Source organism: Dendrobates tinctorius, unplaced genomic scaffold (genome assembly GCF_039654945.1).
Source record: "Dendrobates tinctorius isolate UK_male_01 unplaced genomic scaffold, ASM3965494v1 ptg000012l, whole genome shotgun sequence".
Taxonomy (NCBI): domain Eukaryota; kingdom Metazoa; phylum Chordata; class Amphibia; order Anura; family Dendrobatidae; genus Dendrobates; species Dendrobates tinctorius.
In genome coordinates, this window is record NW_027361680.1 from 14,373,326 (window position 1) to 14,396,152 (window position 22,827).

Genomic DNA, 22,827 nt, shown 5'->3' on the forward strand with positions numbered 1-22,827 from the left:
TACATCTACAGATATTCCAGAAATTGCATTGGTTTAAAGGAGGGTAAACCAAAAACAAAAAAAAACTGGGAAAGGGAAGGGAAGGAGGGGAGAAGAACGCATGTCAGAAACAGGTACATTTTTTACATATCGGACACCCAGCATGGGTGTTTGATTTTAAACAAGAGAAAAAAAAGGGAGAAATTCCCAGCTTCCAAAAGATCCATAATTTATTGTGTAAAAACAAAGTTGAAAAAGTTCACATGAATGTCAGAGCGACGTGTTTCGAACACTAGACCTGTGTTCTTGAAAAGGACACAGGTCTAGTGTTCGAAACACTTCGCTCTGACATTCATGTGAACTCTGTCAACTTTGTTTTTACACAATAAATTATGGATCTTTTGGAAGCTGGGAATTAATTTCTCCCTTTTTTTTCCTCTTGATTGAACACACACTGGACTACGTGTTCCCGTGCTCCCATACACCACAAGCTGCAACAGGTGAGCTGGTTGGATCTTTTCTTTTCGTTTGATTTTAAACTCAGGACCCAATGACACCTAAGTAGATACCCAGAAGTGTCTCCATGCAGAGGTTCTCCCAGAGCTATCACTATACAGGTGTTTCTCTTAATAGTAGCTGCTCTTGATACCAGACTGTTCGCTGAAAACAGGTTTTAATGTCATCTTGGATGCGCTGTGGAAGCAGGGAAATGAAACTCTTCAAAATTTAAAAAAAGGACTGCACCATTCCATCTTTATGCAATGAGCCCTCAACCAAATCCATCTGAAGCAAAAACGACAGTTCTTCTAGACAGATCTTGAAAGGAAGGGCATATGTAGTAGTTTACGAGCCCCTGGAGAGCAGGTGTATTAATCTGGGGTTAAATATCCAAAAAGGGCCCATAGAGGTTTGTCAGAAGAAAAGTTTGTCAGATGTGTGATGGTGAATTGTCGTACTCTGACCCAAAATGGTCTGATGACCGGGCATGCCCACAGGCAATGGAAAAAGTTGGCCTCTGGGGAGTGGCATTTGAAACATTTGGAGGTTGTGTACAGCCTCATTCTATGACCTTTTTGCAGAGTTAGGTAGGATCTATGACAGATTTTCAGTCTCATTTCTAGGAAACGAGCTGAAGGGAGGAATTTGTAGGCTTGATCTAGAGCTTTCAGAATGGTGTTGCAGGACAAGCTGGGGTCCTCGATCTGCCATTTTGTTAACGTAAATTGGGATTGCTAATAATCCAGGGCTACATGGATGAATTTGTAATTGGTGGCTATTTGGCCAGATGCAGAACTAGATTTAGTGAACCATCTAAGCAGGTATGGTCTCCACTTGTGCTCAGGAAGATGTGCTAGTATTTTTGTTACTTAACTTTTACCATGTAAGTATTGGAAAGAAGGGAATATGGCGGTGGGGTATTTAAATTGCAACTCCTCAATTGAGTATATTCGGCATTCCTCGAGGTGGACTAGGTGTTTAATAGATGTGCCATTGATAGAAGATGCAATAATTGCTGTTGGGGAAGTTAGCGTAGGATAGGGTCTTATCCAAGATATTTAGGGTTAATACAATTACATTGTACTCACCAGACGGAGCTGTTATTAAAGCATGTAGGATTATCTGCTGCAGCAGATCCACCAGTCACTGGGTGACAGAATTATATGGATGAATGCGGAAACGTGGATTTCATCTGCGCTGCCGAATAGCTGAAGAGCCAGAAATATTCACATACTAGAGTGTGGTTTATTCAATGCGGTTTGAAGTACAATAACTTTTTCATCAGGATATGCCACATACAACAATATATGTATGTGGCATATCCTGATGAAGAAGTTATTGTACTTTGAAACGCGTTGAATAAACCACACTCTAGTATGTGAATATTTCTGGATCTTCAGTTATTCGGCAGCGCAGATCAAATCCACATTTTCCCATTCATTGATATAAGATGGGATGAGAATGTCCATTTTGAAAGTGAGGGTTACCAACGAGTGGAAGAAGGAGGAACACCCATGGAGAGAGCCAGAATTGTTGGCGCATTTTCTGCCATGCCTTCCATGTAGACATCAGGAGTGGGTTAACTCTCACTTCAGCTGGCAGTTCAGTAGAAATGGAGGTGTAAGAGGGAAGGGAGAGACAGCCCCGGGGTGAGACAGCACTCCAGGTCATATTGGGCATAACAGGATGTCCGTTCCAACCAGTCCACCACCACTGGGAATAGGGATGCTAGGTTGTAGTGCCTAATATCAGGGAAGGTTGTCCCCCCATTTCCCCTCAGCTGTTGAAGTAATTTAAAGGCTATACAGGCTTTTTTTCCCTTCCATACAAATGAGCGATACAAATAATTGATTTGCATCTCTTCTTTAGGAGATAAATAGATTGGGAGAGAATGGAAGAGGTAGATAAGACGAGGAAATACTGTCATTTTAATTAAATTCCCTCTGCCTAGGTATGACAAGTTACAATCTTTACATGTGGTTAAGGTGGATTCTAGGTTTTTGAGATATGAATTAATATTGGTTTTATATAATTTCGCTGGGTGTCTTGTCACCTGTATTCCCAAGTATTTTAATGAGCCAGTAGTAAATTGACACGGGAACCTCGATAACTATGAAGGTCTGGAGGGGCGACGCAGCATCATCACTTCTGTTTCATCCCTGTTAATATTACAGCCCAATAAGCCTCCCAGATCTTCCAACTCTCGTATAAGGGAGTGCAGGACCTGTTTGGGGTTAGTTACAACCAGCAGAATATCATCTGAAAATAGGTCTGCAATAGGTGGTGTAGTAAAGGGTCTATAGAGAGGTTAGATAGGAGGAGTGACAAAGGGCATCCCTGTTTGACTCCTTGAAAGAGATGCACTATATTCTTTCAGCGTCACACAAGTATTTGTACACGGGTCCTTAAACTACGGCCCGTGGGCCACATGCGGCCCGCCAAGGGCTTCTATCCGGCCCCCCGCCAGGCCGACATTGAACTCATGAACTGCACTGCAGTTCAATGCCGGTGGGCCCTGTAATCGCGGGCGGGACGAGGCAAGGCGTTACGCAGGCCTCCGTATGCAGCAGAGCACAGTGCACACAGACGGCGTGATTGTCATCACGCCGCCTGCGCGGCCTGATGACGTCACGCCGCCTGTGTGCCTGTGCAGGAAGAAGACTGAGATGAGCGGGCGCCTCTTCAGAGCAGCGGGGGACATAGGTGAGTACTTCTTTTTTTTTTTTTTTAACGCCGGGTCCTATTGGGGTCATTTACCTGCCTAATGGGGACATTTACCTGCCTAATGGCGACATTTTCCTGCCTAATGGGGACATTTTCCTGCCTAATGGGGACATTTACCTGCCTAATGGGGACCTGTGCTGCCTAATGGGGACAGTTACCTGCCTAATGGGGACCTGTGCTGCCTAATGGGGACATTTACCTGCCTATTGGGGACCTGTTCTGCCTAATGGGGACATTTACCTGCCTAATGGTGACCTGTGCTGCCTAATGGGGACATTTACCTGCCTAATGGGGACCTGTGCTGCCTAATGGGGACCTGTGCTGCCTAATGGGGACATTTACCTGCCTATTGGGGACCTGTGCTGCCTATTGGGGACATTTACTTGCCTAATGGGGACATCTACCTGCCTATTGGGGACTTGTGCTGCCTAATGGGGACCTGTGCTGCCTATTGGGGACATTTACCTGCCTATTGGGGACCTGTGCTGCCTATTGGGGACATTTACCTGCCTATTGGGGACCTGTGCTGCCTAATGGGGACCTGTGCTGCCTATTGGGGACATTTACCTGCCTAATGGGGACCTGTGCTGCCAATTGGGGACATTTACCTGCCAATTGGGGACCTGTGCTGCCTAATGGGGACATTTACCTGCCTATTGGGGACCTGTGCTGCCTAATGGGGACCTGTGCTGCCTATTGGGGACATTTACCTGCCTTTTGGGGACCTGTGCTGCCTATTGGGGACATTTACCTGCCTATTGGGGACCTATGCTGCCTATTGGGGACATTTACCTGTCTATTGGGGACCTGTGCTGCCTATTGGGGACATTTACCTGCCTTTTCGGGACCAATGCTGCCTGTTGGGGATTCTTGCACCACACCACTCTGAGCCTGAGGTAAAAGTGGAGTTCCACCAATATGGGCACTGGTGAGGCCGCATTGATGGGCACTGATCAGGCCGCATTGATGGGCACTGATCAGGCCGCATTGATGGGCACTGATCAGGCCGCATTGATGGGCACTAATCAGGCCGCATTGATGGGCACTGGTCAGGCCGCATTGATGGGCACTGGTCAGGCCGCATTGATGGGCACTGGTCAGGCCACATTGATGGGCACTGGTCAGGCCGCATTGATGGGCATTGGTCAGGCCGCATTGATGGGCACTGGTCAGGCCGCATTGATGGGCACTGGTCAGGCCGCATTGATGGGCACTGGTCAGGCCGCATTGATGGGCACTGGTCAGGCCGCATTGATGGGCACTGGTCAGGCCGCATTGATGGGCACTGATCAGGCCGCATTGATGGGTACTGATCAGGCCGCATTGATGGGCACTGATCAGGCCGCATTGATGGGCACTGGTCAGGCCGCATTGATGGGCACTGGTCAGGCCACATTGATGGGCACTGATCAGGCCGGATTGATGAGCACTGATCAGGCTGCATTGATGGGCACTGATCAGGCTGCATTGATGGGCACTGATCAGGCTGCATTGATGGTCAGTGCAGTCTGTATGTCTCTGTGTGGGCAATTTTATTGCTGGTATATTGTTTTTGTAGCGCTGTATATATGTTGGTATTTTACTAATAGCAATTTTAAATCCCTAGGAAACAATGATATCAAGAAAGAGAAAAAATTGACTCGAAGTGTAGGATATTCGAAGAACCCAAAAAATCGGTAAGTTTGATGATTTAACTTAATTTTTAATATTGTATTTGTTCCTATTTTTGTTTTATTACTTCTAAATAAGATATGTGCAGTGTGCACAGGAATTTATTCATAATTTTTTTAAACTATATTCCGGCCCTCCAACGGTTTGAGGGACCGTAATCTGGCCCCCTGTTTAAAACGTTTGAGGACCCCTGTATTTGTATTTCTATGAAGGTATTGGACATACTGTAGGAACCTCGGGCCGAAATTTCCCCTGCCTAGGACTTCATATAAGAAAGGCCATGCCACTTTATCAAAGGCCTTTTCGGCATCCAGACTCATTAGCATTGGAGTTGGTTTTGACGCATCTTGGGCCAAGACCATGGCTGCGACCGCTAAGCGTATATTTGCCACACTGCTCCGTCCATTGGTAAAGCCTGTCTGAGCCTCATATAGAATGCCAGGCAGCAACGTATGTAGATGATTTGCTAAGACCTTCACCAGGAGTTTATAATCATGGTTGAGGAGTGAGATTGGGAGGTAAGATTGTGACAATAATGGGTCTCTATTAGATTTAGGGATAACTATTGTGCGGGAGTCCGTAAATTGGTCGATAGAAGCTCCTTGAAGAAAAGCTTCATTAAAAAGGTTAGTCAAAATGGGCACTAAGTCGGGAGAGAATCTTAAAAAATTCAGCAGAGAGACCATTAGGGCCTGGAGCCTTAGCGTTAGATGTGTCTGCTAAAGCTTATCTCACTTCATCCTCTGTTATTTTTGAGTCTAACATCACTTGCTGTTCAGTGATCAGAGATGGAAGATTAATAAGGTTCATAAATGAGTTAATTGTGGGGAGATTGGCAGTGCTCAGAGGAAAAGCTCTGGAGGCGTTTGCTTCTCTCCCTCCCGACCAAGATGGAGACTATGAGGCCATCAAGCAGGCATTGATCAAGAAGTACCAACTGACTCCTGAGGTTTACCGTAAAAAGTTCCGGAACCTCCAACATGGCCCACACGACAGTTACAGCGATGTGGTGAATGGACTCAGAACCCACTTTGACCAGTGGATCCAAGGACTGTCAGTAGCCACCTTTGAGCAGCTGCTGGACCTGATGATAAAAGACCAGTTCCTAAATCTTTGCCCAGCTGAGATACAACAGTTCGTGATGGACCGGGAGCCAAAAGATGCAAACAAAGTAGCACAGATTGCCGACACCTACGAGGCCAACCATAAATCAGAGGTGTGGAAGCCAGTCGCCGCCAGCAGGAAAGTGGGTAAGCCAACAACTACCCCCAGTGCCCTTGCCATACGACTCACCGGAGGCCTTGTCCCCTTTGCCAACACCAGGCCTACATTCGACCCTTGCAAGTATTTTTCCTGCAATTGGACTGGACATTTCAGCGCCACTTGAAGCAGAAGAAACCCCCAGCCAAGGCCTTAAAGCCTAATGCCGCAGTTCTTTTTGTGGGTGGGGCGGATGTTAGGGCCTGTGAAAATTTGCAGCACGTCACCGTGGGGAGCAAGGGCGTTATACTCGTAGGCCTCAAGGACACCGGGGCTGAACGAAACCTCATCCGACCCGATCTGACGGCCCCTGAAGAGATTATTCTGGGAATAACCGACTGTCCCTGGGATTGGGGGTGACCGCTGTCACTCGCCTCTGGCCCGGGTTTTTATAGATTGGGATGCCAGGAGCAGGGTGAAGGAAAAGGGGTTGTCCAAAAACTAGCCCACCGACGTTTTGTTGGGGACTGATTTGGGGAGAATGTTCGTGTATTTTGTCCCTGACACCCCTTCTTGACCTGACATTGAGGGTACTGCTGATGCTAAAGATAATGATGTGAATATACATGCTTTACCTGACAGCGATTTACCTGATAATGTGTTAGATTGGGTCACCGAGGAGGATAGCAGGCCCAGGCTAAGACACAGAAAACCAGAGATGTTGGTAACTAAGCGGATTGCAGACCCCTGATCCTATCCACACAACTAGCAGTAGCCGTGGAGCGTGCCTCCAATGATCCTAGACACCTCAGCACAGCCGAAGACTAACTAAGCCTAAAGCAAGAAAGGGGAAATCTAAACTGCCCCACAGCAGACCCCAAAGGAATAGATAGCCCCCAAACATATATTATCGGTGAGACAAGATGAAAACATAAACGCAGGCAGGAAAAAAGACTGAGCAAATGATGGGCCCACACTGACTAGACAGGACAGGAAAGGAAAGACACTGTCTGCAATCATGCAAAAAACCCTGCAAAAAGTCCAACACGTCTGATGCAAAAAATACTGAAGTCGCACGACTTCGCCCACTATATCAGCACTCTGGTATATTCTGAAAGCAGAGCAAAAAGAGGCCAATCTAATAAGGGACAAGAACAAACGGGCACAAGCAGTAACATATGGACGGTGATTCAGCACAGCCCCAGCCGGAGCTGGCTGACCCACACAAAACCGAGATAGACAAAACCAAATCAAAAGTAAACAGAATAGCAAATGAACACTTAGCTGAACATGCAGGGACTGAGCTGGAAACAAAGGCCTCAGGAGGCAGGAAGAAAATCACCAGCAGGGATAGAGGGAGACGGCTGTCTTAAATCCCAATCTGAAACCCCAGATCTCCAATCGTCGTCCTCATTATCAGGTGGCAAGCCACTGTTAATCAGATCAGCTCCATTACCTCCAGTAGCCATCAGAGGGAGCCCAGAAAGAGAACTCGAAACCCCTCTGTCAATTTGACCAGCTCCACTACCTTCAGTAATAACAAGAGGGAGGCCAGAAAGCGATTTCACAACATAATGCTTTATCTGACAATGATTTGTCTGATAATATATCTGATAATTATGTATCTGAAGGTACAGGAATACTCAGCCACATCACACTGCAGGGTGAGATGGCTGAGGATCCCTAACAGGAGCAAGCATCAGTGCTAAAGGAAATGGGGAGAGGAACGGGAACCTTGAGGAAGGTGATGCCGTGCAACTGACCAGTGCCACAGAGGAATGTAAATGCCCCAAATATAGCACTGCTCCTGAGGTAATGGGGATGGATGGGGATGTAGTACCCATAGCAGCGCCGGCTGATGGGTCTGTGGAAATCCCCAGGGAGAAAGACTATGTAGCCGCTGTCACCTGCAGTCAGAGTGCTTGAAATGCAGATAACGCTCTGCCTTCTGGACCCTCTTCAGTTCGAGGGATGACTGAACCAGAGATGGACTGTGCAATCATATAATCCCTTAAAAAATATGAAACTTTAATAAATTGAGGTAAAAAACACCCCCCTAGTGCAATAACACAATTAACAATCTCTATACAATAATAACCTATGATAGCCCTACACTAGCCTGCAATCCCTTCCTGACAGTGGAGGTTGGCACCCTAAAAGATACGATTTGGTGCCCCCACTCCGCAGCGGCTGTCCCAGACTCGCCCTAAATGACCCTTATAAACTACAGGTGGGAAAACAATAAGCAAATAAAAGAGATGAAAGATAGTGCTTAATATAATACACAGGCTATTAATGTACAATATATAAAAGACAGGCTATTACATGTAAACATAGAGAAAACATAGAGAAACCTCTTGTATAACCAATAGATAGTAGCAAGTCTTGTCTTTTTGGTTATTAATAGACCACATAAAATATAGATTCCATATGGTCTTTTTGGGTATTAATAGACCACAGAAAATATGGAATCTATATTTTCTGTGGTCTATTAATACCCAAAAAGACAAGACTTGCTACTATCTATTGGTTATACAAGAGGTTTCTCTATGTTTTCTCTATGTTTACATGTAATAGCCTGTCTTTTATATATTGTACATTAATAGCCTGTGTATTATATTAAGCACTATCTTTCATCTCTTTTATTTGCTTATTGTTTTCCCACCTGTAGTTTATAAGGGTCATTTAGGGTGAGTCTGGGACAGGCGCCGCGGAGTGGGGGCGCCAAATCGTATCTTTTAAGGTGCCAACCTCCACTGTCAGGAAGGGATAACAGGCTAGTGTAGGGCTATCGTAGGTTATTATTGTATAGAGTTTGTTAATTGTGTTATTGCACTAGGGGGGTGTTTTTTACCACAATTTATTAAAGTTTCATACTTTTAAACTGATTATATGATTGCACTTTTGATATTTCTTCCCTGGTCCTGTGGAAATTTTTTTGCTGAACCAGTGATGGACCCAGAGCAGGTCCCAGAGGGTTCCCATGAGGAAGGGACCCTGACGTCACTTCCGGCTGCCTCCAGCCAGGAGTTCCAGGCTGTTCTGCACTCAGATGTGAGCTTGGAAACCTTGAGACATCTCACCGAGACGCCCACCTCCGTGACTGATAAGAAGAGGGTGTACTGGGAATAAGCGAGGTTGTACAGGGAGACAGTTCCTGGTAAATCCCAACAGGAGTGGTTGAGTGAAAGACAGCTGGTCGTCCCGTACCAATTATCCCTGTTGTCTCATTGCGAGTTTTCCACCCAGAGTTATGACAAATAGTAGTTTCTTAATAACTTTCAAAAGGGAGTGCATTCCATAGCTCCGCCAATGCAGTGTAAGGATTCCGGACTATCTTTTGTGCTTGTTTGCCCTGATCCAAGATGGAGTCTTGTATCTCTCCCTGCCATGGAACTTCCTGTCTGTCGAGATTATTTAAGTCCAGGTCGTGTGCTCCTCTTTGCATGAGTATATTGTGGCTGTTGGCTCCTGAGCTCTTGCTGTTCCGCTGGTGGCCTCCCTGCTGCTGCTCGTTACTCTGACTCTCCTCGTTCTGATGCCTACAGTTCTCTGGGCGTCTCCATGATGTGGTCTGTGCTTAACTACTGTCTGGACTTCTAGTTGGAGCGATTTACCTTTGAACTGCTGTGACCTATAAGGAATCCTGACATCATTATCTCCTCTAGGTCTGTGTTTATGTGGGCTGCCATGCGGGACTTACAGCCCAAAAGGTACACATAGTAACCTTCTCTTGTTAATGCCATTCCTGTATAGAGCTGGACTTCCACGTTTAAGTGCTGAGTGCTATCCCACCATTATGATTGCTGGACTTCTACACTTTATTGCTCTGTGCGTGCTCATTCTTAATATCGCTGAACTGCCTCATTAAATGCGGTGTGCTTACTCACATACTTTCTGCTGGACTTCTACGTTTAGTGCCTTGTACACACCTGCGTTATATTACTATTGGACTGGTTATATTTGCGGTCACGCCCCGCTCTTCAGTTACTCTGGACATTTCTATATTGAGCTGTGTTTTCGCTACAATTGCAGGAAGTGCTCTGTAAGTTTTGCTTTACTTGCATCATTTCATATTGTGCTGTGTTTTTTCCATTACTATTGCAGGAACTGTCCTGTTAGTTTTGTTACACTTGTTAACATTGGTCTCAGTGTCATATTATCCCACGCAATCAGATTCCGTAGTACCCATATAATTGTTACAGGATACTCAGGCTATTTAAGGAACCTGCTGGGATAATGTCGACCGAGACAAAGGTGGATCAGTTGTTCTCTATGATCCACTCTTTACAGGGGGATATAGAGGCTCTGTAAAACAAGGTTGCTAACTGGGAGGCCCATTTTGGACAGGCGCTTCAGGATTTAAGTATTCAGATAACAGCACGGGTGCCTCCACCACCGGGGCAGCTACTGCCATCTAGTCCTCCCAAGTTACCACCATTTAGGTTCAGTGGTGACAGCTACAAGTTTCGTGGGTTTGTGAATCAATGCCTTTTGAATTTTGATGTGCATGCTGCTCACTTCCTTACTGATCAATCCAAGGTTTTATGCATAATCATGTTACTTACTTCCCAAACTATCGCGTGGCAAATCCGCTTATGGAGACTCGTGACCCTCGTTTGAATAACCTTGACGATTTTCTTGCTGCAATGTCTATGATGTTTGATGACCTTAATCGTCGCACTATAGCTGAGACCGCCTTGTTATATTAATGTCAGAGTAAGTGTACTGTCATTGAATACGCTACTGAGTTTAGACGGCTGGCGGTGGATACGATTTGGGACTGTTACACCCAATTACCAATTTTTAAGAGTGAATTGTCTAGTGTGATGAAAGACGAGTTAGCTCATGCAGATGCTCTGCAAGAGTTAGACGCTTTTATAAAACACTGTGCATGCATTGATATACGAATTACTGAGTGTAGACAGGAGAGATTTGCAGCCTCTAATCGTGTCTCTAACTCTTCCTTTTTCGCCTAAAGAAACTACAGGCAAATCCTCTTGGGAAGCTGAACCAGTTCCCATGCAGGTGTCACTTGGAGCCGTCCTGTGTGACACAGCTCGCAGGCCAGTAACTAAAACAACAGGACGCGGCACGTGATACTGTCCTGTGTGACACGGCTCGCAGGCTGGTAACTAAAACAACATGACAAGGGGTAGGGAAACAGTTCCAATGGTGGGCCCTGCGATAAGGAAAGGGGACGTGGAGACCTCCTGCACTCCCCTGAGTCAGTGTCCCTACCGCTCCTAACGTTCCCTATGCCGGTTCCGCACCGGGCGCCGATCACGAACCTGTCGCCCTAGCACACCCTACACCTATCCCTTTCTAGGGAGCTGGGTGGCGCAGGCACTGGCCCCACCGCTGTACTAATACACACTAAGGAGAAAACCCAAACGGGGAAACACAACTTAGCTTTACTCTGTTGCACTTGCTCCTGGCAACAGAGTCCTCCACCAGCATGCAGCTCTCCTCCTGAATCGCTGCCACCAAGCTCTGTCAGAGCTAAGGAAATCCCCTATGACTCCTTTCACACCAGGCTCTGTCAGAGCTGCTCTCCAGCTCCTTCCTCCACCAAGGATGGTTGAAATGAACACTATCACCAACACTGATTGCAACACCTGTGACTCTTTTATAGAAGAGACAGCAATCACACCTGCATTATATTCATGTGCACTAAACAAAAGAAACTAGAGTGCAATGACGCTCACCACCCACCACCCGGGGGAAAACTTAGAACAAACGGCACCACAGTGCAATAATCCTAATGGCCACCGGGGGCAAAACACCTTAAGCACAGCTTAGGAAAAAAAAAGGTTACCTGTGCTTTATATCAGTCCTGATCCAGCATGGATCATGACAGCAGGTGGATGCTTTACAGCGGCATGAGAGTAACAAGTGCAGAGAGCATCGTTTTTGGGAAAAGTCTATGTTTTTACTACGCTCAGTCAGATCACTTCCTTATCTACTGTCCAAAAGCGGCCTCGCAAGGTACTGGCCAAGGTAGGGGAATTTGAGAATCACAATGCTGTTAGGTCGGAGTCTAATTTTTCTGTGAATGCAATACTTCATTCTCTGTCTTTGACTGCCTCTCCTAAAACACAGAGGGATAAAGAGACACATTGCATCCTTCCCATTAAGATCCGGTTGTCAGGACAATGGATTCTCTGTGCAGCTATGGTGGATTCAGGGGCAGGAGATAATTTCCTTGACTTAACCTTTGCCAAGGAACATGGCATTCAGACTCAGCAGAAAGCCACCCCGGTAATTTGGAAACGGTGGATTGTTCCCCTCTAGTTTCTGGACCACTAGATCAGGAAACTGTGCCTCTGGAAGTCTCCATTGAACCCGATCATCAGGAAATGCTATCCTTTATGTTGATCTCCTCACATTTCCCTTTAATTTTAGGAATTCCATGGCTGCAGTCACAAAATCCTATCATCAACTGGGAGACCAAGGAAATCAGTTTCCCATCAAGAGAAACATTAGTAAGAGGCCAGGCAACTCCTCGGGACACGGAAAGTACCACTGAGGTATCTTTATTACCATCTATTTATAATGAATTTTCTGATATTTGCGAGAAGAAAATGGCAGACAAACTTCCTCCTAACAGACCTTATGATTGTCCCATTGAAATGCGTATGGGGGAGGCTATTCCATTCAAGAATGTCTACCCACTAGCAGCTCCGGAGCTGCAGGCTTTGAAGGAAAACATTGATGAGAATTTGGCTAAGGGTTTCATTCGCTCCTTCTCATCACCGGCAGGAGCACCCATGTTTTTTGTTAAAAAGAAGGATGGAACTCTTAGACCTTGCATTGATTATCAGGAGCTCAATAAGGTAACCATCCGGAATGGCTACCCTATGCCGTTGATTCGTGATCTGCTGGAAAGAGTACAACATGCTAAAGTCTTCTCTAAGTTGGATCTTCAAGGCACGTATAATTTGATTCGGATCCGCTCTGGAGATGAATGGAAGACTGCATTTAGATGTCGTTATGGGCATTTTGAATATCTGGTGATGCCTTTCGGTCTCTGCAATGCTCTGGTAACCTTCCAACATCTGACTAATGATATTTTTAGAGATCTGTTACACCATTTTGTTGTGTTCTATCTGGATGATATTTTGATTTTTTCTGATTCATTGCAGGAACATCAGGAGCATGTTAAACCCATCCTAAGACGTCTGAAAGAAAATCATCTCTACATTAAGCCCAAGAAATGTGAATTCCATTACACACAGAGATTCAATATCTGGGGTATGTCATCTCAACACAAGGGCATAACACGGAGGCAAGTAAGATACAGGCTATTCTTGATTGGCCCGCACCTAGAAATGTCAAGGAGGTACAGCATTTCATTGGACTTGCAAATTTTTGTAGACGATTTATTTGTAATTTCTCTGAGAATGTTCGACCCATTACACAGCTAACAAAGAAGGAAGATACTTTCTTGTGGTCCTCACAGGCTCAGGAAGTCTTTGATTGTCTTAAGTCCCGGTTTACTTCTGCACCTGTACTGATTCACCCAAACCCAGCACATCCTTTCATCGTGGAAGTGAACGTTTTGGACTGTGCTCTGGGGGCCATCCTCTCACAAAGAATGAGAGACAAGGGTCTGTTACATCCATGTGCTTTTTTTCTCTCAGACTTTCTGCTGCAGAGAAGAAATATGATGTGGGAGATAAAGAGCTTATAGCCATTATCGCTGCATTTAAGGAATGAAGGCACCATCTGCAGGGGGCAGTACAAGTTATTGTATTCACAGATCATCGCAATCTGGAATTTCATAGATCTGCTAGATGTTTTTCTCCACGGCAGGCTCATTGGAGTCTGTTTTTGAACCAATTTAATTTTGTCATTTCGTACAGCCCAGGGTCACGCAATGGGAAAGTGGATTCCTTGTCCTGAATCCATGCCACGGATTCTGTACCTGGGACCCCGTCCAAGACCATCTTGTCTTATGCCAACTTTGCCAGACTCATTCAGAATAAGGACTAATGGAAGACCACTAAGGAGGCCTAAGATGCAGACCCATTTCTCGCCAACACGACTGCTGATGCGAACTTAGTTCTCAAAAATGGTATGTGGGTCCGGGATCAACGCTTATACATTCCAGGGCGTAAAGCAGCAGGTCCTCCAGTTTGTCCATGACTCCAAGTTGGATGGTCATGGAGGGGGGGGTACAGAAGACACAGGAGTTCCTCAGCCATTTTTTTGGGTGGCCTACCTGTTACGAGTGGCGGAAGGCACTAAATAAAAAATAAATGAAGTGCCTTCGCCACTCGGGGTCCACCGTGCGGCAGGTGATATAACCGCTGCTAGAGAGGCAGAGCACTGTGGCGGTAATGTGCACAGGGTTAACTGCACCCTAAGTGCACTGAAGCGACCTCTGTTATGCTCACAGAGCTGCAGGCAAAAGTATAAACTAATACGCCGAGTCTGTTCAGGGACACAGACTAACAGTGAAACTGTCACGGCATTTAGAGTTACAGAAGTAGCCTTAGGCAGCAGGAGTCAGGACTACTCCCTCTAGACCTACCGTTAAATAAGACAGGAGGCGTCGCGACTGCAGACGCGGGAGAACTGCAATCGCAGCGCAGTGTGAACAAAGCCCCAGAGGAAACTCCGCAATATCGCTGGCGCGATGCAGAACTCTGGCTGCTGAGAAGGTATAGCTGGAGCGCGCTGGTGCTATCGCTGCTACTGGCGGCTGCCCAATCACTCACACAATCGTAATAACCAAGGAGGGGGATATTTAATGAGTCAGTCACCAGACCAAGCATCCATCACCAAACACACAGCAGCAAGTATGAAAAATACTAGCGCATGGCGGAACAGCCATGCGCACTTTTTATAGTGACCGGGACCTTCCGGAAATCTCCAGAGCCCTGAGCTGAACCAATGGAATCAGGAGCAGGACCTGAGTACCTGACTCCTGAACTCCAATGGGAGCTCATTCCAGGAGCATGCTCAGAAGCTGGCTGAAAGGACTTAGCCTCTGGAGACAAATGTGAGGATCTGGATCTCTGCATAAGTATGGCAGGACACAGATTCCTAACACTAGCTGTTTGAAAGACATGAAGAGCTACGTTCTCTCTTGTGAGGTATTGTGCATGCTTTAAGACTCCTCGTGTATCACCTACTAGACTGCTACAACCACTACCCGTCCCCTCTTGCCCTTGGGGGTCTATTTCGATGGACTTTATAGTTGAATTGCTCACCTCTGGGGGAAAGAATTCTATTCTGGTGGTTATAGATCGCCTTACTTAAGCTGCCCATTTCATCCCTTGTACTGGTCTTCCCTGTTGTGAGTTCATTTTCCCCTTCATTACTGAGGCCCGAGGAACTCCCTCTTCTGGTAAAGAAAGGTAGTGAGCCTGATTATCAAACACCTGAGGCTGATGATGATGACTGGCTGAGTGGAGTTACTGACTGGATATAAGGCTGCCGACGCCCTTCTGCCCTGCGGGTGATTTCTCTGTGGGATCCTTGGAGACCAGTCTGAATTCCTGCTCCTCTAAAGCTAAGTTTGCTGCTCGGCCTTTTGCATTTGTGCTTTGACTTTGTTTTGCTTTGTTTTTCTGGATTTCTGCCATTCCCTGCTGGGGTGTGCTGAATTCCTTTAGCTCTGTCTTCTGAAAATACCTGAGTGCTGATTTAGTTTTTGAAGCCTAGCTGCTTCAGGGCCTTTTTCATATCAGCTTGTTGGCTTATGTCTTTGATAGGGTTTTGGCAGATTGCAGACAGCAGCCTTCCTGTCCTTTCCTATCTAGGTAGTTTTGGGCCCCGTCTTTGCTCAGTCTATCTTTCTGTCTGTGTTAGTGTTTTCATCTTGCTTCACCGTCATTATATGTTGGTGGCTGCCTATTGCTTTGGGGTCTGCTCTGGGGCAGTTTAGATTTCCCCTTTCTTTCTTTAGGCCTATTTAATTCTCCGGCTGTGATCGAGGGGTCTAGGGCATCGTAGGAACCCCCCACGGCTACTGCTAGTTGTGTTGATAGGTTCAGGGGTCTGCAATCTGATAGTTGCCAACTTCTCTGGTTTTCTGGACTTAGCTTGTATTTCTGTTTTTGCCTCCTACGGTGACTCATTCATAACAGAATCACCCGCCATACCGCAGATCCTAGTGTACTCAATAGCAGGAAAGAATTGTAAAAAAAAAAAAAAGTAGTGTGTATATTTTTTCCTCTATATCTCTGAGGCCGTAGGGGGAATTTTTTTTTTCTCTCAATGGAGATAAAGCAATTGTCTGATCGTGTGGAGCAGCTCGCTGCGGAAGTGCGGGGAATTTCCGCCTACCTTGCTCATTCACATGCTGCTGAACCAAAGATTCCTACACCTGATGTATTTTTTGGGGATCGGTCTAAATTTTTGAATTTCAAAAATAATTGTAAATTATTTTTTGCCTTGAAGCCTAACTCGTCAGGGAGCTCCGCGCAGCAGGTTAAAATTGTCATCTCTTTGCTGCGTGGCGATCCCCAGGATTGGGCGTTTTCTTTGAAACCAGATGATCCTATTCTGACTAATGTGAACGCATTTTTTCAGGCCTTGGGGTTGTTGTATGATGAACCTAATGCCATTGATCAGGCTGAAAAGACCCTGCTGGCATTGAACCAGGGTCGTGATTCTGCAGAATTGTACTGTCAAAAATTCCAAAAGTGGGCAGTACTTACTACCTGGAATGATAATGCCTTGGCTGCTCTCTTTCGGAAGGGGTTGTCAGAAGCCGTAAAAGATACTATGGTGGGATTTCCTGTTCCCTCTGGTCTTGACGATTCTATGTCATTAGCCATTCAGGTTGATCGGCGTTTGCGCGAACGCAAAGCTGCACGAGAGGTGTTGCCACCTGTTGAACAAATGTCTGAACCTATGCAATGTGATAGAGTTTTTTCCAGAAAGCAGCGTCAGGAGTTCAGAAGGCGTAATAGGTTGTGTTTTTTCTGTGGAGATGCCTCGCATATTATTTCTGTCTGTCCTAAGCGAGAGAAACGCTTTGCACACACGTTTTCTGTTGGGGGTGTTCAACCTAAGTTTCTTCTGGCTATTACTCTGATCTGCTCCCTGTCCACATTTTCCACCAAGGCTTTTGTGGATTCGGGAGCAGCCCTAAACCTAATGGACTTGGATTTTGCTAAACGTTGTGGATTTCCGATGACACCTCTGCAGACGCCTATCCCTTTGAGGGGGATTGATGCTACTCCTTTGGCTAAAAATAAACCTCAGTTTTGGACCCAGGTGGTAATGCGGGTCGCCCCAGACCATCAAGAAAATTGCAGATTTTTGGTGTTGCATAATCTGCATAATACTATTGTTCTGGGGTTTCCCTGGTTACAAATTCATAATCCAGTTTTGGATTGGAAATCTGTGTCTGTGGTGAGTTGGGGTTGTCGGTGTGCCTTTAGTGAGGCTCCGGTGTTTTCCACCTCTCCTCAGTCGCATGATGTTCCTGATTATTTGGCGGACTTTTATGATGTATTTAGTGATAATGAGTCTGCGTCTCTGCCTCCTCATAGGAGTTATGACTGTGCAATTGAACTGAGCCCGGGGTGTAAATTTCCCAAGGGTCGGCTCTTCAATTTATCTGTACCCGAGCACGAGGCTATGCGATCCTATATTAAGGAGGCGTTGGAGAAGGGTCATATTAGACCATCCTCGTCACCCTTAGGTGCCGGTTTTTTTTTTGTAGCCAAAAAGGATGGATCATTAAGACCTTGTATTGATTATCGTGCCCTCAACAAAATTACTGTTAAATATCAGTATCCGTTACCCCTGATTTCTGATCTATTCTCCAGAGTTAAAGGTGCTTGCTGGTTTACCAAGCTTGACCTCAGGGGGGCGTATAAGTCCCTCCAGAAGTTTTTGGGTTTTGCTAATTTTTATCGGAAATTTATAGCAAAATTTTCTAGTATTGCCAAGCCATTGACTGATTTGACTAAGAAGGGTGCTGATGTGTTAAATTGGTCTCCGGAGGCTGTTTCTTCCTTTCAGGAGCTGAAGCGAAGATTCACCTCCGCCCCGGTTTTGCGGCAACCTGATGTCTCACTTCCATTCCAGGTAGAGGTGGATGCTTCTGAGATTGGTGCAGGAGCTGTTTTGTCCCAAAAGGACCCTGTAACATCTAAAATGAATCCCTGTGCTTTCTTTTCCCGAAAGTTCTCTCCATCTGAACGTAACTATGATGTGGGGAATAGGGAACTGTTGGCCATGAAATGGGCATTTGAGGAGTGGAGACATTGGTTGGAGGGAGCTAAGCATCAAGTCGTGGTCCTCACTGACCACAAGAATTTGATTTACCTAGAGTCGGCTAAGCGCTTGAACCCTAGACAGGCTAGGTGGGCCTTGTTTTTTACACGTTTTGATTTTGTGGTTTCTTTTCTTCCTGGAACGAAGAATGTCAAGGCAGACGCCCTCTCTAGGAGCTTCTTTGCTGATTCTCCTGTGGTGACCAAGCCTGCTACCATCTTAGGCGAAGGGGTAGTTCTTTCTGCCATCTCGCCCGATTTGAGACGTGCTCTGGAAGAGTTCCAGGAGGACAAACCTGAGCGTTGTCCCAGTGGAAAGTTGTATGTTCCTGACCAGTGGAAGAAGAAAGTGATGTCTGAAGTTCATTGCTCTGCTTTGGCTGGTCATCCAGGTATTTTTGGTACTAGAGATCTGGTGAGTCGGTTTTTTTGGTGGCCCTCCTTGTCTCGTGATGTCAGGAATTTTGTGCAGTCCTGTGGGACGTGCTCCCGGTCTAAATCGTGCTCTCGCTCTAGTTGGTTGTTGATGCCTTTGCCTGTCCCCAAGAGGCCATGGACCCATATTTCAATGGATTTCATCTCTGATATGCCTGTCTCTCAAAGGATGACTGTTATTTGGGTGATTTGTGATAGGTTCTCTAAGATGGTTCATCTTGTACCACTCCCTAAGTTGCCGTCTTCCTCTGAGTTGGTGCCCCTGTTTTTACAACAGGTGGTTCGTTTGCACGGGATTCCTGAGAACATTGTATCTGACAGAGGAGTCTAGTTTGTGTCTAGATTTTGGAGAACTTTCTGTTCCAGGCTGGAAATTCAGTTGTCCTTCTCCTCTGCTTTTCACCCTCAGACCAATGGGCAGACAAAGAGAACAAACCAGACCTTGGAGTCATATTTGAGATGTTTTATTTCTGCTGATCAGGATGATTGGGTTTCATTTTTGCCCTTGGCCAAATTTGCTTTAAATAATAGAGCTAGTTCTGCCACTTTGATGTCACCTTTTTTTTGTAACTTTGGGTTTCATCCTCGATTTTCTTCAGGGCAGGTGGAGCCCTCTGCCTGCCCAGGTGTTGACACTGTGGTGGAGAGAATGCACCAGATCTGGGACAAAGTGGTGGATAAGTTATCTCTCTCCCAGGAAAAGGCCCAGCGGTTTTCTAACCGACATAGGACCATTGGTCCCCAGTTTAAGATTGGTGATATGGTGTGGTTATCATCAAAAAATATTGCTATGAAGGTGGCTTCTCCTAAGTTTAAGCCTAGATTTATTGGACCTTACAAGATTGTGGAGATTATTGATGCGGTCTCTTTTCGTTTGGCTCTTCCTGTCACATTTAAAATCCATAATGTGTTCCATAAATCTTTGTTGAAGAGGTTTGTTGAACCTGTTGTTCCGGGGGTGGCACCCCCAGACCCTGTATTGGTTGAAGGTAACATGGAATATGAGGTAGAGAAAGTATTGGATTCCCTTCTGGCTAGACGGAGACTCCAGTATTTGGTTAAGTGGAAGGGTTATGGTCAGGAGGATAATTCCTGGGTCTCTGCCTCTGATACTCATGCCAAAAGATTGGTGCATGCCTTTCATCGGGCTCACCCTGATCGCCCTGGTGGCGTAGTTGAGGGTTCGGTGACCCCTCCTCAAGGGGGAGGTACTGTTGTGAGTTCATTTTCCCCTTCATTACTGAGGCCTGAGGAACTCCCTCTTCTGGTAAAGAAAGGTAGTGAGCCTGATTATCAAACACCTGAGGCTGATGATGATGACTGGCTGAGTGGAGTTACTGACTGGATATAAGGCTGCCGACACCCTTCTGCCCTGCGGGTGATTTCTCTGTGGGATCCTTGGAGACCAGTCTGAATTCCTGCTCCTCTAAAGCTAAGTTTGCTGCTCAGCCTTTTGCATTTGTGCTTTGACTTTGCTTTGTTTTTCTGGATTTCTGCCATTCCCTGCTGGGGTGTGCTGAATTCCTTTAGCTCTGTCTTCTGAAAATACCTGAGTGCTGATTTAGTTTTTGAAGCCTAGCTGCTTCAGGGCCTTTTTCATATCAGCTTGTTGGCTTATGTCTTTGATAGGGTTTTGGCAGATTGCAGACAGCAGCCTTCCTGTCCTTTCCTATCTAGGTAGTTTTGGGCCCCGTCTTTGCTCAGTCTATCTTTCTGTCTGTGTTAGTGTTTTCATCTTGCTTCACCGTCATTATATGTTGGGGGCTGCCTATTGCTTTGGGGTCTGCTCTGGGGCAGTTTAGATTTCCCCTTTCTTTCTTTAGGCCTATTTAATTCTCAAGCTGTGATCGAGGGGTCTAGGGCATCGTAGGAACCCCCCACGGCTACTGCTAGTTGTGTTGATAGGTTCAGGGGTCTGCAATCTGATAGTTGCCAACTTCTCTGGTTTTCTGGACTTAGCTTGTATTTCTGTTTTTGCCTCCTACGGTGACTCATTCATAACACTTCCCTCTGCCAAGGTCACGGTAGATCTGGTCATTCAGAATGTGTTCCGACTGCATGGAGTTCTGGATGAAATCATCTCCGATTGGGGAGTGCAGTTTACGTCCAGGTTCTGGAAGGGATTCTGTTCTGCGCTTGGTGTTAATGTTGGTCTGTCTTCTGCGTATCATCCTCAAACTAATGGGCAGAGGGAGCGGACTAATAAGCCTCTGGAACAGTATCTTTGATGCTACATCAACCATTCACAGGATGACTGGTTGGAGCTGCTTCCGCTAGCAGAATTTTGTTACAACTCCTCTCAGAGTTCATCTACTATGGTAACACCCTTCTTTGCCAACTTGGGTTATCATCCCAGTATTCTTCCCAGATCCCCGATCGATGCACTGGTGCCTACAGTTCATGAGAGGTTGGCGGGAATGAGGCAGATTCTGGAAACCTTGAAGGAATCACTATTTACTGCACAGGAGAGATATAAAAGATCTGTCAATAGGTTTTGGAGACCTGCATCTATGTTCAAGGTAGGGGACTCGGTGTGGTTATCCACAAAAAAATTGAGATTGAACGTTCCGTCACAGAAACTGGGGTAAACATTCATCGGCCCATTCAAGATCTATGGGTTCGCGACTTCCGTTGCCTGTCGTCTGAAGTTACCAAGGATCTTGAAGGTACATCCTGTGTTTCATGTCTCCCTATAAAAACCTGTGTCTCCAAGTACTTTTCAGGGTCATATTACGCCTCCTCCTCAGCCTGTGTTGATGAATGTAAAAGAACATTTTGTTGTGGAGAAGATTCTGGACTCTAGGATCCACAGGAATCAACTTCAGTACCTCATCAAGTGGCAAGGACATCCATCTGAGGAAAACTCTTGGGAGCCGGTGAGCAATATCTGTGCGCCTTAATAGATTACACTATCTGCTGGTGGACACCCTGCTGCTCGTTACTCGGTTCTCTGCCTCTTCTTATTCTGTTGCCTACAGTCCTCTGGGCGTCCCCCTGATGCTGTCTGTGCTTAACTACTGTCTGGACTTCTAGTTGGAGCTATTCACCTCTGGAACTGCTCTTGACATCATCTTCTCCTCTAGGTCTGTGTTTGTGTGGGCTGCCGTGCCGGACTTATGCGGGATTTATAGCCCAAAAGGTACACATAGTGACCTTCTATTGTTAATGCCACTCCTGTAGAGAGCTGAACTTCCACGTTTAAGTGCCGAGTGTTATCCCACTTTCATGATTACTGGACTTCTACACTTTAGTGCTCTGTGTGTGCTCATTCTTAATATCTCTGGACTGCCTCATTAAATGCGGTGTGCTTACTCACATACTTTCTGCTGGTCTCCTCCTTTTAGTGCCTTGCACACACCTGCGTTATATTACTATTAGACTGGTTATATTAGCGGTCACGCCCCGCTCTTCAGTTACTCTAGATATTTTTATATTGAGCTGTTTTTTTCATTACTATTGCAGGAAGTGTCCTGTTAGTTTTGTTACACTTGTCAATATACTTATTTGCATCAACTTTGGTCTCAGCGTCATATTATCCCACGTGATCAGATTCTGTAGTACCCATATAATTGTTACACCCAGTGAGGTCAGCAAAGAGAAAGTATAAGGCTATGATGCCCAATTAGGAAGTTGTCTTTTGCCTGGGTATCAGCTGTGGCAAGCTGTGCAGTTTGACCTGTCGCTCTGGGAAGGTCCCCCCCCTCCTGCACATGGCGTGCCATTGACTGAGATCTGTAAGTTTCATATTTTAATCCCTGTGATTTTGTAATCGCCTGTACATACTGTATCTTGTCTCGTTTGCAACATCTTTTATATTTTTTGCAAACACTTTCTGGAGTAAATCTATAAAAGTGTATTAATTTTGTTTTCCTTGCTCTGTAACGTTCTGCAACGTTACCAAGTGGGTTGGCTCCTGACTCAATATTGATTTTAATTGTCTAACGAGGAGCTGGTGGCAGCAAAGTGTTCTGGGGTATTTTTGAGATTCTGGCAGTGACGGAACGGAGGTTTTGTGTGTGTATTTCCTGCTTGAGACTGGGGATATACATACCGCCCTCTCTGCAGAGTGCCCAATAGCCAG

General features: G+C 45.9%; 1 protein-coding gene across 3 annotated transcripts in view; it reads right to left on the bottom strand.

The window, feature by feature from the left end:
- Positions 1-22,827, bottom strand: part of KIFAP3 (kinesin associated protein 3) — a 687,730-nt gene that overhangs the window by 152,415 nt on the left and 512,488 nt on the right. The window lies entirely within an intron of this gene.